The sequence below is a fragment of the Chrysemys picta genome, chromosome 1, assembly GCF_011386835.1.
Source record: "Chrysemys picta bellii isolate R12L10 chromosome 1, ASM1138683v2, whole genome shotgun sequence".
In the NCBI taxonomy this organism is placed as follows: domain Eukaryota; kingdom Metazoa; phylum Chordata; order Testudines; family Emydidae; genus Chrysemys; species Chrysemys picta.
Window position 1 is genome coordinate 125555084 of NC_088791.1, and position 13355 is coordinate 125568438.

A 13355-nucleotide genomic window follows, 5' to 3' on the forward strand; every position below is an offset into this window, starting at 1 on the left:
GCATGGTCAAATGCATCATCTCGAAGAAGTTCACAAATCTGAGGACCAACAAAGACACCTTCCTTTATCTTAGCGTCACTTAATCTTGGAAATTTTCCACGGAGGTACTTGAAAGCTGCTTGTGTTTTGTCAATGGTCTTGACAAAGTTCTTCATCAGACCCAGCTTGATGTGTAACAAAATCTTCCTTGATTCAACAAATGGTGGATGCTGAACACTTTTCCTCCCAGGCTCCAATGACTGTCGGAGTGGCGAATCTTTCTTGATGTAGTGGTAATCTCTTGCACGACTCTCCCATTCGCAGAGAAAACAGCAGTACTTTGTGTATCCAGTCTGCAGACCAAGCAAGAGAGCAACAACCTTCAAATCGCCACAAAGCTGCCACTGATGTTGGTCATAGTTTATACACCTCAAAAGTTGTTTCATGTTGTCATAGGTTTCCTTCATATGGACTGCATGACCAACTGGAATTGATGGCAAAACATTGCCATTATGCAGTAAAACAGCTTTAAGACTCGTCTTCGATGAATCCATGAACAGTCTCCACTCATCTGGATCGTGAACGTTGAGGGCTGCCATCACACCTTCGATGTTGTTGCAGGGTACAAGATCACCTTCCATGAAGAAGAATGGGACGAGATCCTTTTGACGGTCACAGAACATGGAAACCCTAACATCACCTGCCAGGAGATTCCACTGCTGTAGTCTGGAGCCCAACAGCTCTGCCTTACTCTTGGGTAGTTCCAAATCCCTGACAAGGTCATTCAGTTCACCTTGTGTTATGAGGTGTGCTTCAGACGAGGAGGATGGGAGAAAATGTGGGTCCTGTGACATTGATGGTTCAGGACCAGAAGTTTCATCCTCTTCCTCTTCCTCGTCTGACTCAAGTGAGAATGATTCTGGTGCATCAGGAACCGGTAGTCCTTCTCCGTGGGGTACTGGGAGTATAGCTGATGGAATGTTTGGATAATGCACAGTCCACTTTTTCTTCTTTGACACACCTTTCCCAACTGGAGGCACCATGCAGAAGTAACAATTGCTGGTATGATCTGTTGGCTCTCTCCAAATCATTGGCACTGCAAAAGGCATAGATTTCCTTTTCCTGTTCAATCACTGGCGAAGATTTGTTGCAGAAGTGTTGCAGCATATGTGTGGGGCCCACCTCTTGTCCTGATCTCCAATTTTGCAGCCAAAAGAAAGGTGATAAGCTTTCTTAACCATAGTGGTTATACTGCGCTTTTGTGATGCAAAAGTCACTTCACCACAAACATAGCAGAAGTTATCTGCACTGTTCACACAAATACGAGGCATCTCTGCTCACTTTGGCTAAACAGAAATGTGTCCCTTTGCAAAATCAAACACTGACAAATAAAAGAGCATGACACTGTATGATTTCTAGAGCTGATATAGGGCAATTTGTTCAGCAGAGTGATGTAAGCTTTGTTATGATTGCATCATCCATGACTTCTAGGAATAACATGATGCAATTCATATCATGTATGACGCAATACCAGCTTCAGATTGCATCATTCATCGTTTTGCCTAAAAAGCAAGTACTGTCCAAACCCAGTCATAGATTTATTCATAGATCCAGTCAAAGATGTATTTTAGTCATTTCTGGTTTAAATTGAGATCCCTTCCCTTTATAACTCACTTATCCTCCACCATTCCCAAGTCAAGGGTCGTATATACTGACCCAATAGCATATCTTGAAAACTAGAGCCAATCAACAATTTTAAGCATCATTTTCATTCTCAGTGACCCAGAATTAGTAAAGTTTGACTACATTTATTTCAGAAGCATTTTGGCTGTAGATGGTTTGGATGGTTTACAAATTTAGCACATGATATCAACCCCACAACTAATTACTATCAACACCCTACATGTAGCAGTGTACAGAGTTGCAGGATGATAGCATTACAGCTGTGCACCACCCAGCTGTTTTGTGTGCTATAGAGTAAGTCCTCCAGGAAATGTAGAGATGCCATACTTCCTCTAGTCTTTGGTTTTCTGGGACAGCCTGGGGGCAGAAGCCAGCAATGCCAATCTCACTGATTTTTCACCAATTGGGCTAGTGTTAAAAGGCCTCAATGACCAAAAAAAAAAAAAGGGGGGAATTGGTGACAGATGACTTTTGGGGTTACAAAAAGTATCTTGTGGTGAAATTTTCATGATTCAGATGGCCCCTGTCTCTTTGCTGCCACCTGGTGCCCTCTTGAATGAGCTGCCACCAAGACACATGTGCAGATGAACCAAATCCACTTCTCACAGCTAGCAGAAGCCATGCAGCATTGGTAACGGTAAAGCATGGCTTCCTATTGGCCAGAGGACGTATCCAATTGGGTGGGGAGGCAGCCCATGGGAAGGCGGGGGAGAGTATAAAGTATGTGTGAGTAAGCAGCAGCAGCTACCAGCACATCGTCTTTGTAGAGTGCACAGACGCAGCAACTCCTAGCGCCTGTTGTATCCCGTCAGCGCCTTTTCTACCCTCTCCACAGAACTATTGACAATGCCCTGGGACCTCCCTGCTCCCCTGTGCCTGGCTGATGGTATCTTGGACCCCGGGCTGCCCCATGAGGGGATGGCAGCAGCCAACTTTGGCAAGATCCAGAGAGACATCTTTGTGGAGATCAAGCAGAGTGATGGTCAGAGGTTGAGCAGCAGCAGCCCCTGGCTTCAACTCCTTCTCTGTGATATTGGGGCCTGAAGCCCAGATGTTTCCACCGCGTTGCCAACCTGCATGAGTTTTGGACTACTTTTCACGTGCTGTGATGAAAACTCAAGCTTTGAGGTTGGCAAAATTGGCAGAAACAAAGCAGCCAAGGACAGGGCAGTCATAGGCTGAAGCTACACAGGATAATAGGGAGCTTGTTACCTGATTTCTATACGTAGTGCCTGGTCATAATAAAGGGTTTATTTTGACACTACTCTGCTGGTCGCCTTTGGTGCTAGCTCTCCCATTCTTCTTCTATCTAAAAGGTATTTCTTAAGATAATTGATATCTAAGCACTCAACATATGTGGCACAGAGTCCCACTGCCATGAGAAAGTGTTAATTTCACCACTGTCCATGACAGCCAGTCGACAATGTCACACAATATGGAATTCTATACTAACATGTAGCATTTCCTGTCCTTTCTTCCACCATTCATTCACTTTTTCCCAGTTATGTGATGCTAGTCTATACTAGGAATCAGACCCGGCCTCTCCCAATTTGATGAATACCCAAGGTCACTTTCTTAAAGCAGGTGTGTCCTTTGAACGCTGTCCCACGAGGCCATTGGCTGATCTTTCGTTGAGACTCCTCATGGGATGGAATTGCCAATGCATGGCACTCTCTCCCACTATCCTGTGCCCCCATGCCTCATACCCTGGCATTAGTTATTTCCATCACTATTTTTCTCTCTCCATTTCCCCCTGTCCTTTTCTGTCCATCTAATATTTTTTTCATTTATTGTTCTCTTTCTTTTAAGATTATTTCTGGTTCCTTTTGCGCTGGCAGCACCTTGCCGATTGTCCACCTCCTCCACATCCCACACTTGACCAAAAGGCTACATGAAGTTCTGAGAGTGTCCATCGCTCACTTTCTTGAGTTAGGATGTATGCGCTTTCGCAGCTGAATTGAGTGTTGCAGGAACAGGGAGAGAAGCTGCAGCCTTACAGCTATACGTATAACCTGTTCCCATGGCTGGCTGCATTAGAGTTCTCTGTGGAAGCAACAAAGGTGGCTCGTGCCTTACTTGCAGTTATAGAAGCACATTTTCAGTGGTAGTAGGGTAGATGCAGCTTTCTTCATCTCCCTCCTCTCAGATGTATGTTCCCAGAATTTGGAAAGATTGGACAAAGGAAGATCCACTTAATTGGCTTAATTCGCCTTCTAGTTACACCAGTGTAAATATGAGGCAACTCTCTTAGCATTGACTGAATCTGGACTAGCTCTTACTAGGATAAATAAGAGCAGAATTTGGTCCAAAGAATTTTCCTTTGTTCCTTTCACAGGCTCAAATTTCCAAAGAGGCACACACTAAAGTTTGTTGCATTTCTGTGTGCATCTCATTTCAGCTGTGCAAATCCATCAATATGCAAGTATAAGAGGGCAAGTTGTTTATGTCCGTTTTTCAGTAACACATGATATTTATGAAAGGGGACAGAAGCTAATATTTTGCATTCATACAGTGCCTTCTGAGATATGAAAACGCCTTACAAACGCTAATGAATTAAGCCTCACAACCCTCTTGTGAGATAAACATGGCAATTATTATTTCCCTATCTCTAAGATGGGGATAAAGGAGTCACAGACACATAAGTGACCTGCACAAGGTGATACCACAAGTTTGTGACAGGCAAGAACAAAACTTCAGGTCTCCCCATTCCCATCCTGTGCCTTAACCACAAAATTATACTCCTTCCCACCTACCACCCTGTTCATATTTTCAGTATAGTTTGGATACATGTTATATAGGGACATTTTTGGTTAATTATCAGACAATCATATCCTTCATACTTTGCTATACTTGACGTACATGCTGAATATCTAAAAGTTGCTAATATGTGCTTCAGATAACTATAGTGTGTCTGACACTTCCCTAAAAGTAGTAACAAGACCTTACTACTTTTAGGGAAGTGTCAGACACACTATAGTTATCTGAAGCACATATTAGCAACTTCTATCACAAAATACAGGCTGTTAATATGGCTAATTTGGATGACATGATGACATTAAGATTCAATGGGAAGGTGGCACCAATGACAGCTTAAAATCCAAGAACGGCATTAGTATGGCAGCATTTCCAATTCAAGTGCGTGTCGACAGGTGGCAAACAGGAGAGAGCTCAATACATGTAAAAAAAGAAAAAAGATTCTAAACATTTTGAAATGTTCCTAAGCTTTTCCTTCAGGTTGACATGTTAGGATTTTATATAATGCTATTGCAACAGGGACACAGTGCATCACTTGACACGTTCATTTTTATGACACCATTAAGTGGCAGTACAGCAGCTCATGTTAAAACTCTGTCATACAGAGTTACATAGAATATGATCCTTGGAAAGCAATCATTTTCAATGTAAATCAGATTAGCTGGCAAACATTTGACCCAGAAGGCCATGGAAACATTCACTGTGTATGATTAGAGCAATGCACAATCTAGCAGTGATTTCACAAAGCTTGCTGAATGTCCATTATGTCTGACAGCTGGAGGCCAGACACTAGAAAAAGATAGCCAATTAGAAGCAGGGCTTGCCATCTCACTGTAAACCTCACTTGTATAGTTCCTGCACATTACTAAAGGCAAGACCTGAACTGGGAGCCTGATGGCCTGAAGGCGTCAGCCCTGTCAAGTGTCCCAGAAGGAAGCTACCCGCTAGTCAAGCCAGTAGGAGCTGTGCTAAGCTTGACTGAGTTAGAAGCTGTTCTTTGCAACAAAGATTGCAGAGCAGTTAAATGAAGTTCAATGCGTCTTCATTTTAGCTGTAGAGCTCAGTTCCTTCCTATACTGTAATGCCCATAACACACCCTATGTGCCTGCTCCTAATTTATGTTCACCAGCTGCCCAATTAACAACCTGTGAAAGCTACATAGCCCCAGTGCCTTTGTTCCTAGGCCACTGCAGTGTATTCATTAGCCTTTTATGTTACAATATCTGGAAGTTCCCACTATAGTATACATACCAATATTCTAGCATAAAAATATTTCCCCATACTATCAGTGTTTTCCTGTTCTCTGAAACAGCCTATTATTCCAACGCCCTTTCAAGATACTGAAATTGAATCCTGCTATATTTAAAATGTGTGGTTTGCCACAAATACAGATGACCATCCTGAATGCTCAGTGTCAGAGCTATCACCTGGCAAAGCCTGAATATGAGAATCTGGCTATTAAAAAAGTCTGACACAGACCCAGGATAAGGGACAACAGTAAAAAAAGGAAGCCTACGTTTACCTTGACTAATTTTCTTATGGTGTTTTAAATTTGACATCACCTATGTTCCAAGATTCTGCATTTGTGAGGTATATAATTTGGAAAAACAAAAAACCAACTGTGAAATAATCTGTATGTGAGATAAATGTGGCTCTTGTGATAGGGTACAGTTGTTTGGGGGTTATGGCTGTTGAGAGCCACCTAATCCTAACAGAGCTTTAAACAACTGATTACCCCTTACCAACATTAACTACACTTGTCTGGGATTTCTCCAGCTATAATATTTCTATAACTAAGAACCAATCAAGGTCTAATAACTTGCCTACAGGACTACATGTAACACTGACAGACACCGGTTGTCGGGATCAAACCGGGGACCTCTAGAGCTGAGTGCATGAGCCTCTATGGCATAAACTAAAAGCCAACTGCCTGTTAGTTAAGGCTGTAGAGCAGACTCATTCTTCTCTCTCAGTGGTCTCAGTGCTACTATGTGGGACAGAACAGCACACCAAGGAGGTGTGTGGGTTACATACACTCTATACTTCTGTCCAGTGTGGACCAGCTTTGCTCACAAATATTCTATTTTCTGGTTTCAGAGTAACAGCCGTGTTAGTCTGTATCCGCAAAAAGAAGAACAGGAGTACTTGTGGCACCTTAGAGACTAACAAATTTATTAGAGCATAAGCTTTCGTGGACTACAGCCCACTTCTTCGGATGCATATAGAATGGAACATATATTGAGGAGATATATATACACACATACAGAGAGCATAAACAGGTGGGAGTTGTCTTACCAACTCTGAGAGGCCAATTAATTAAGAGAAAAAAAACTTTTGAAGTGATAATCAAGCTAGCCTGGGCTTATCACTTCAAAAGTTTTTTTTCTCTTAATTAATTGGCCTCTCAGAGTTGGTAAGACAACTCCCACCTGTTCATGCTCTCTGTATGTGTGTATATATATCTCCTCAATATATGTTCCATTCTATATGCATCCGAAGAAGTGGGCTGTAGTCCACGAAAGCTTATGCTCTAATAAATTTGTTAGTCTCTAAGGTGCCACAAGTACTCCTGTTATTCTATTTTCTAGGTTTTAGACAGATACATTTCATTCACAGTTGTGTTCTTGCCTGCATCATTGCCAATGATGGCTGTAGTAACAACTTGCCATATAAAGTAGAACTTTATCAAAGGATTTTGGAAAAGCTGGATTAAGTGTGTTGTGTACGCTGCTATTGTCAGTTTCATCTGTCAAACAAACAATCAAGATCAATTGGGAAGGGATGTTCTTTTTTTCTAGTCTCTAAGCATCTAGCCAGTACCCTGACTTCAGGTCAATTTTCTTTATTTCATATTCATACGTACGCTGCTGAATGTTTTAGCCAGGTATACAGGTACCACAGTTCTGAATTATTTAATGGTATATTTGTTAAGCTGATATTAACTTTAAGATGCATTACACCATTTACAAAAGTTGCACTTGACCTGAGCCATTTAACAGGTTGCACAGAAAAACATATACATACAAATCTCACTGGTCTGAAAAGGCCTAGGTTTGTTAACTTTCCAGATATGCTGCTGCAGGACCCATTTGTTTTGCCTGGCCTTTGACGAGAGGTAAGGGAAATTGAAAAATTGGCCAGAAGTTTGGGATGTATTACTTGTATTTAGAACTACTGCTGGATAGAAGGGGTAAGCCAATTTAAAACTACAAAAACAAATACTAATTTCAATAACTGGTAGGGCATTCAGAGCTTATGCCTGGACACTTTTTAGTCTTCTAAACTGAAAAGAAACAGTGTGTAATATATTTTTTCTGATAATTTAAAACACTTAAAAGCACCCCCATGCAAGTTCCTATACAGACAGTATGTACACACTCATGTGTGCCCAAGGAAATTTCCAGAAGATCTAGGAGCAGGGCTGGCTCCAGCTTTTTTGCTGCCCCAAGCGGCGAAAAAAAAAAAAGGAAAACCTGATTGAGCTGCTGCTGAATTGCCGCCGAAGACTGAAGCGGAGCGATTGAGTTGCTGAAATGCCGTCGAAGAGGAAGAGAGGGACTGAGGGACCCTCTGCTGAATTGCCCCTGCAGACCCGGACGTGCCGCTCCAATAACGGACGGAGTTATTGCCCTTTCTATTGGCCCTTTCTATTGGCCGCCCCAGGCACCTGCTTCCTTTGCTGGTGCCTGGAGCTGGCCCTGTCTAGTAGAGGTGGTCAATGTTTTCTGAAATTTGATTTTTCAAAGTTTTTTTAATCAAAATGATGATTTGACTAAAAATGACACTTTCCATTTTTAAAGCTAGCTGCACCAAGTTAAGAATTATTATTATTTGTATTACCACAGCACCTATGACCCCTAGTCATGGACTTCCATTGTGCTAGACACCGGACAAACACATAATAAAATGACAGTCCCTACCCCAATGGGCTTACAGTTTAGTTTATCCCTAAATTTTGGCAGAGGGGCAAACTAGCTCAGATAAAAGAAACATCCCTCTCAACCTTCACCTGACATTTTAACCCACTTTTAAATTGTCCACTTCCCCATATGTAAAGAAAATAAATCTGCTCACACTTTTGGTTGGGAAACATATAATTAGAAGTTTATTCTTTTTTAAAGGGTGATTCAGGGTGTTGCCTTGTTTGAGTGCCCTATTTTATGCAAGCACTAAAGTAAAGTATTACATTTGCATTAAGAGTTCAGATTAGCAGCAGATATTTATATTTAAATGTTGAACAGTAGATTTACACAAGCTATTAATGTATACAATTTATTTAGGGCAAAAAAATCTGAATAGGGAAATCCAAATTTTAAGCATTTCAAGGCTCCTGGTTATATATTCCAAATTTACATTGACTTTGCAATAAGTCACTTCCTTCAGTCTCTTCTTTTTGCCATTAGGGCACTAGGGGAATTTCAACTAATTCCTGCTAATGCAAAGTTTGGTGCATGAAGATGAAATATAGGAGGACTTTCAGCATGATCACTCATCTGAAATAATGCTCAGAGTCATTTTTTGTTCCATGGAGGATTCTTCTAACAAGGCATTTATTATTGGTATTATGTGTTCCTTTCATTTTTTGTACTTATCTAATCTTTCCTCAAACACATGTAATGATTGTACCATCATTTTGCTCAGTGACTTTTTCTCCTCTCTTCTTGTACTTTTAATGAGAAAGCTTGTATCTTGTATCAAAAGTACTATTTAAGCTGCAAATTACTTCTTGTCTGACCACTAAGGTCTACTGTAAACAAACATTTCTCCTTACTTTGCACTATTGCTTTTTATTGTAGTGTTATTTGACTGTATTTCATAACCAATAAGATCAATAAAATAAAAACCACAAAACTCCACTTTTTTGACTATACAAATTAAGCTTGCAAGTTCTTTTCTCATAAGTCATCCTCTAGTCTCTATTATCTGACCTACTTTTTTCCCTTTAAACCAGTACACATTTTACTCTGGCTTAGCTGAAACAAACATAGGTGGGGAAACACACTGGCTAAGCGTAAGTCCAAATAAGATGCTGACTGGAGGGGTGAAGCAACCAGTGGAACTGAAGGAGATTGATAAAGTATATCCACACTTTCCAAAAGAGATCAATGCTTTAGGCTCAGCTTTCCCTCTCACGATCTAGAAGTATATTGATTTTTCCTGACCAACTGTTTGGCACTCCCAGATAATAGCAATGGTTTGTGTTACTTGGTTTCATCTGTAGTTAAGATATTGTGCCCTGTCATTGACCTAGCCACATCAATGAAGCTAATGATACTTGTGTCAGCCCTAGGTGGGCTAATGCACATAACTCTTCTTGGGACAACACTTGGTAGCTTCATCTGACTTTACAATGACTTGAATGAGCCTTGGTTCAGGCCCTTAGTGCAAAATGAAACAGCACGCCAGCTTAGAGGAGGTTGGCAGAAACACATTATGATTGCACCATCCTTCAATCTGTCTGGTGTTGGTTTCAATCCATAAAAAGTTCTTGGTGGTTTGGAATTGCACTTCTTTAGACCACTTCTCTCTCTCTCATATATGCAAACATATAGGCACAAATAAAATGCCTACCTAGTGACTAAGGACTGTGCATATAGGCACTTTTTCTTACATTAGATACACACTAATGACTGGAGGGTGATGTTTTCTGTCAGAGTATGATTGTGTTAGCCTTCAGAGCACGGAGCAAGACTTATCTTATTGGGCAAGGTTTTGCTGAATACATGCACCGTCATTCTTTCCCTGTCTGTTTTCTTAATTTCCTCCTCATCTTTCTGATTTACAAACGGATCTATTTTTAATCTGTTACATTCCCAGATGTCTTAGCAGTGGATACACTATAAGTCACTGAATAAATCAGTCAAATAAATACACCACACATTTCCCTGTACTGAATTCTCATTATTCCTGCTGACATATAGAGCACCAGGGTCTGTGACTGCCTGCAATGTTTGCTGGCTGTCCTGACTTGAAAGGCTGTGAGCCTTTCTGAATAAATAGAGTCCCAAGTTTACTTACTGTTATGAATTAAAACACTTCTAAGCACGCTGAACTGTTCCACTGGGTTAATTCTCTGTACAATAGGTATGTACATCTTAGAACATCACTAGCTACATTAAAGTTAGCCTTGCACTGGGAGAAAGTATGATTTAATTCTCTCTTTTTATCTATTATAAAAAACAAAGAACTACACTAAAAATGCCCATGAAGCACTCAAAAGTCAGGAAATGCAAAGGCTGACGTCACCCTGGCAACCATCATCCCTCTGCACCCTCCCCCCACCATGTCTATGCATTTCAGTACAGTTTTTACTTACAGAATTACAAACTATTTCTCAAATACCACCATACTTTCTTCTCGACCAACCTCAGCTGTGTGGAATGTCTTGATTCCCCTTTCCAATACTGCAGCATGATGACAATATGTGAAATACCCCACCCAGTTAGCAGGCTTTGATCCTGCTGGGAAAGTGTTGTGGTTTCTACTGACTCACTGGGTACGTCTACACTGTGATAAAAGACCCCCGACGTAGCTGCGGCTGGCCTGGCTCACCTGACTGGGGCTTGTAGGGCTCAGTATGTGGGGAGCTATAAAATTGAAGTGTAGACATTTGGCCTTGGGCTATAGCCCAGACTCTGAGACCCGGGGGGTAGGAAAGGGTCTAAGAGCCCTGGCTCCATCCCAAGCCCGAATGTCTTAAATGCAATTTTTAGCCCCAGAGCTGAGACTCTGAGACTTTGTGCCACAGATTTTTTTTATCGCGGTGTAGATGTATCCACTGAGGCAAGTGATTTGTTCCTGCATTTTCATGGAGACAGGATAAAGCTTCTCCTGATAGCGGGGGGGTGTGCACGGTCTATAGAGAATTGAAATCCCTTTTGGGGCCACTGTTTTACAATTGGTGCAACAGGCCCAATCTTGGACTGAACATTTTTCATTCAGCAGCCAGAGCCTGATCCTGTGCACGGTGAAGTCAATAGCAAAGCTCCCATTGACTTCACTGGGAATTGACCTTGCAGCCGCAAACATAGGCCTACCTAATTTGAGCTAAAGAGCCTGTGCTTTTGGTGCTGAATGGTCTTGGTTCTATCCCTGCTCAGGATCTCTTGTTTTGGGGAGACGGGGGGGTGTCACATACATCGATCAAATACAATATCGACCCAGAGGTAATAAATCAAAGAGAACAAAACTTCCAAAAAGAGAAATGCAGTTTTACAGAGCTGGGTTATAGAATCATAGACATTATAAATGGAAGTGCTCTACCAAGTCATCAAAAATCCATCCTCCTGCTTTGTTCCCTACAGCACATTTTCCAAGCTATTTGTAAATATCACAGCTAGCTAATATTCCCATGTAGAAATAGGTCCTATGCATCCATTACTGAATTAGATATAACATTTGACTATTTCATTAAAGGTTCAGTTGGATCAAATATTTTGACTAATGTTTCATTATTACTGTTTTAAAACCACTATCTACAGGGTATATCTGGATACAGCCAGACTCCACCTGTTTATTGCTAGCAGTAATTACAGATGAATCAACATTACTGCCAGTTAATATTCTCAGACTGATGAGTTGCCTGGAAGTAGGAACCCCATTCTTTCTCCACCTTTAGAACCCTGATAGAAGTTCTCTTATTTTTGCTCTCAGAATCTTTTGGGGGGTGCAGTGGATGTGTGTGTAAACATGATGTCGGCTAAGAGAAGTGGAACTTACCTGTCATTCCTTCTCTTTCTCCTTCTAATTGCTGCAGCATTCTGGCTTTGTGCTCTTGAACTCAGAATAGAGATCAAACATCTTCCCCCTTCTGTTTTCTTTTCCACTTGTACTCTTTAGCCTATTAGACAACCTTAGGAAACAATAGAGGCTTCGGGCTGATTAGGAAGTTTTTTTCCTGAGAAAGCCACTCAACATATCCAAGTGAAAAGAGAACATTAAGTTATGTACTTTGGCATTTTCTCTCTAAAACCAGAGCTTGTTTGTCTGAGAGAAAAAAGCAGTAACTTCCTTCCTTTCAGAGTAACTCAGAGACAACATTTACAAAGCAAACAGTCACTTGGTGAGGGCAGAGGTAAATGCAGCTGGCACTAATTGAAAGGTACACAGGTGGATAATCAGGAAGCTGAAGCTACAAGATTCATTTGTCTAACACTGTCTGACAGGATAGGAAGAGCTCTGGCACAGCAACTGTGATAGAAATAGTTATTTGAAGAACAAGGACTAAAGCCTACTTTGGAGACCAAAGTTCTTTATACCTTTCAGCAAGCTCACCAGAGTAATTGCTAGCTGCTTGGTATGGTTACACTTTTTCTTTAGAAGATGGAAGGGAACTATTTGAAGTGAAAATCTAGGTTGGCAGAGTTCCTTGTTTGTTTGTTTGTTTGTTTGCTTGGGGGAAGGGTTAGTTGCTGTCCTTGGGAGTCACTTTGCACAATAACCCTCTAACACAGTGTAACTAGATAACAAACACCGCTGGCTCCAGGCACTAGTTTACCAAGCAGGTGTTTGGGGCGGCCACTCCGGAGAGGGGCGGCAGGTCCAGCTATTCGGCAGCAATTCGGCGGACGGTCCCTCACTCCGGCTTGGAGTGAAGGACCTCCCGCTGAATTGCCGCCGCAGATCGCGATCGCAGCTTTTTTTTTATTTTATTTTTTTGGCTGCTTGGGGCGGCCAAAACCCTGGAGCCGGCCCTGATAACAAAGGTTCTGAGGTCATGCACTGGAACAAGGTGTATATAGGCAGGAGCTGGGGGGGGGGGGGGAAATCAGATCACTTGGTGAATAAATAGTTTCTGGGACACAAAACTGTAACCACGTGCAACAAAAATGTATGCAACTTATTTGCAAATGCTATGGGACATTGACGATCCCATGTTGATATATAAGAAAAAAACAGAAATGACACCCTCAGCTATAGCTATTTGCACTCATTTTTAT

The 13355-nt window shown here is 41.5% G+C and overlaps 1 protein-coding gene across 2 annotated transcripts in view; it reads right to left on the reverse strand.

Annotated features, from left to right (window-relative positions):
* SHISAL1 (shisa like 1) overlaps nt 1-12447 on the reverse strand; it is a 314851-nt gene extending 302404 nt beyond the window's left edge. Inside the window, exon 1 of one of the 2 annotated variants that reach the window (XM_065583733.1) lies at nt 12136-12440. The gene's annotated coding sequence lies outside the window, so the exon portion shown is untranslated. Of the gene's footprint in view, nt 1-12135 lie in introns of both variants that reach the window. The other variant, XM_065583684.1, reaches the window with a different exon arrangement.
* Nucleotides 12448-13355: the final 908 nt, after the last annotated feature.